A 3,483-nucleotide genomic window follows, 5' to 3' on the forward strand; every position below is an offset into this window, starting at 1 on the left:
TATATTTTTATAAGGATATGACATATTCTTACTATTTAATTAGGGAAACTAGTCACAGAGGATAATAAAGATACCTAAGGGGAAAAAGTTGCTACTGAGCAAACAAATTGAAAGTGTTAATTTAAAACAAGAAAAACTTTAAAGGTGGATCTCTCCTCAAACTTCTGGCTATATCCAGTTTCCCTACTTGTGATTCCCCCTGATTCTGACCTCAGCTTATCTAAATCCTGCTTATCCATGGGGGTTTCCTCAAGGCCTACCTCTAAATTCTGCCATTTATTCACGTCACATTCATATTGACAAACAATTTCTACAACTTCAGGCCAAGATGGAAGTAAAGGTACACATACTTTCCCTCCTCGTACAACCAAAAGAAGGAAAACAACAAATTTAAAAACAAAAAAATAGTGCTCGCTTCAGCAGCACATATACTAAAATTGAAACAATACAAAGAAGATTAGCATGGCCCCTGCACAAGGATGACACGCAAATTCGTGAAGCATTCCATATTTTTTACGACCCCGAATAGCTGCAGCAATTTTGAGAAAGAAGAACAAAGCAGGAGGGATCACAATACCTCATATCAAACTGTATTACAAGGCCACTATACTCAAAACAGCCTGGTACTGGCATAAAAACAGGCACATAGACCAATGGAACAGAACAGAGAGCCCAGAAATAAATCCAAGTCTCTACGGTCAATTAATATTTGACAAAGGAGGCAGGAGCATAAAATGGAGCAATAACAGCCTCTTCAACAGATGGTGTTGGGAGATCTGGACAGTTACATGCAAAAAAAATGAAACTCGATCACCAACTTACACCATACACAAAAATAAACTCAAGATGGATAAAAGACTTAAATATAAGTCGCAACACCATAAAAGTCCTAGAGGAAAACATTGGCAGGAAAATCTCAGACATTCCACGCAGCAACATCCTCACAGACATGTCCCCTAAAGCAAGGGACATAAAGGAAAGAATAAACAAATGGGACCTCATCAAAATAAAAAGCTTCTGCATGGCTAAAGAAAACAGCACCAAATTACAAAGAGAACCAACAGTATGGGAAAACATATTTGCTAATGATACCTCAGACAAGGGCCTGATCTCCAAAATATATAAAGAACTCACACAACTCCACTCCAGGAAGACAAACAACTCAATTCAAAAATGGGCAAAGGACTTGAACAGACAATTCTCCAAGGAAGACATACAGAGGGCCCAGAGACATATGAAAAGATGCTCAGCATCACTAGCCATCAGAGAGATGTAAATTAAAACCACAATGAGGTACCATCTCACACCAGTCCCAGTGGCCAACATAAACAAATCCACAAACAAATGTTGGAGAGGATGCGGAGAAAAGGGAACCCTAGTGCACTGTTGGTGGGAATGCAGACTGGTGCAGCCACTGTGGAAAACAGTATGGAATTTCCTCAGAACACTAAAAATGGAACTGCCCTTTGACCCAGCTATTCCATTGCTGGGATTATACCCTAAGAACCCTGAAACACCAACCCAAAAGAAAAGGCACACAACTGTAATTGAATAAGAATACAAAATTAAAATTAAAATTAAAAAAATAAATAACCAGAACTGCCAGAAAATAGAACTGTATGAAAGTCTAATAACCAAGGAGTTAAAGAAGAGATATTCATCCAGACTGGTAGGAGGGACAGAGATGGGCATCCAGGGCAGAGAGGACTCGTGGCAAGGCAGAAGCTAGAGGACCATTGTGGGCAAGATGCCAGCTGGTAGAGCAGGCATTCCCACATTTCCATGCAGATAAACCAGGAAGTACAAGTGGAAAGTGATACAGACTGCGCAACCCAGGGATCCAGCACAGGGAAATAAAGCATCAAAACCTATGACTTTAAAAACCTGTGGGGATTGTGGCAATGGGAAAAACTCCTAGCCTCACAGGAGAGTTCATTGGGGAGACCCACGGGATCCTAGAATTTACACAAACCCACCTACCCAGGCATCAGCACCAGAAGGTCCCAATTTGCTTGTGGGTAGCAGTGAAAGTGACTGAAATCCAGCTGAGAGCTGAGAAAATAGCATTGTTCCCTCTCAGACCCCTCCTCCACATACAGTGCCACAACACAGTGACATTGGTTGCCCCACCCTGGTGTATACCTAAGGCTCTGCCCCTTACAACATAACAGGCACACTAGAACCAAAAAAAAATGTCCCAAATGAAAGAACAGATCAAAGCTTCAGAAAAAATACAACTAAGTGATGAAGAGATAGTCAACCTATCAGATGCAGAGTTCAAAATACTGGGAATCAGGATGTTCACAGAAACGATTGAGTGTGGTTGCATAATAGAGGAAAAAGTGAAGGCTATGAAAAGTGAAATAAAGGAAAATGCACAGGGAACTAACAGTGAAGGGAAGGAAACCAGGACTCAAATCAATGGTTTGGACTAGAAGGAAGAAATAACATTCAACCAGAACAGAATGAAGAAACAAGAATTCAAAAAACTGAGAAGTTTAGGAACCTCCAGGACAACTTTAAGCATTCCAACATCTGAATCACAGGGGTGCCAGAAGGACAAGAGGAAGACCAGGAAATTGAAAACTTATTTGAAAACATAATGAAGGAGAACTTCTCCAATCTGGCAAAGAAAATAGACTTCCAGGAGGTTCAGGAAGCTCAGAGAGTCCCAAAGATGTTGGACCCAAGGAAGCACACACCTAGGTACATCATAATTACATTATCCAAGATTAAAGATAAGGAGGGAATCTTCAAAGCAGCAAGAGAAAAGGAGACAGTTACCTACAAAGGAGTTACCATAAGACTGTCAGCTTTTTCTCAAAAGAGACCTTACTGGCAAGAAGGGGCTGGAAAGAAGTAATCCAAGTCATGAAAGGCAAAGACCTACATCCAAGATTACTCTGTCCAGCAAAGCTGTCATTTAGAATGGAAGGGCAGGTAAAGTGCTTCCCAAATGAGGTCAAGTTAAAGGAGTTCAGCATCATCAAGCCCTTATTACATGAAATGTTAAAGGGTTTTTCTTAGATACGTATCTAAGAAAAACAAGATAAAAAAAATATGAACAGTAAAATTACGACAAACACACAACTATCAAAAACGAACCTAAAAAAACAAAAACAAAAACAAAAATGAACTAAGCAAACTAGAACAAGAACAGATTCACAGAAATAGAGATCACATGGAGGGTTATCAGTGGGAATGGGGCAGGGGGAGAATGGAGGAAAAGGTACAGGGAATAAGAAGCATAAATGGTAGGTACATAATAGACAGGAGGAGGTTAAGAGTAGTATGGGAAATGGAGTAGCCAAAGAACTTATATGTATGACCTATGGACATGAACTAAGGTGAGGGAATGATGGAGGGAGGGGGTATACAGGGTGGAGGAGAATAAAGGGGAGAAAAAATGTGATGAATGTAATAGCATAATCAATAAAATATATTTTAAAAAAGAAGAAAAATTCTACGAACTGCTACTGAAAC

The 3,483-nt window shown here is 39.9% G+C and overlaps 1 non-coding gene across 1 annotated transcript; it reads left to right on the forward strand.

The window, feature by feature from the left end:
• Positions 1 to 407: 407 nt before the first annotated feature.
• LOC112310920 (U6 spliceosomal RNA) lies at positions 408 to 514 on the forward strand. The gene has a single exon (XR_002975424.2). It is a non-coding gene; the product is annotated as a U6 spliceosomal RNA (small nuclear RNA).
• Positions 515 to 3,483: the final 2,969 nt, after the last annotated feature.

Source organism: Desmodus rotundus, chromosome X (assembly GCF_022682495.2).
Source record: "Desmodus rotundus isolate HL8 chromosome X, HLdesRot8A.1, whole genome shotgun sequence".
In the NCBI taxonomy this organism is placed as follows: domain Eukaryota; kingdom Metazoa; phylum Chordata; class Mammalia; order Chiroptera; family Phyllostomidae; genus Desmodus; species Desmodus rotundus.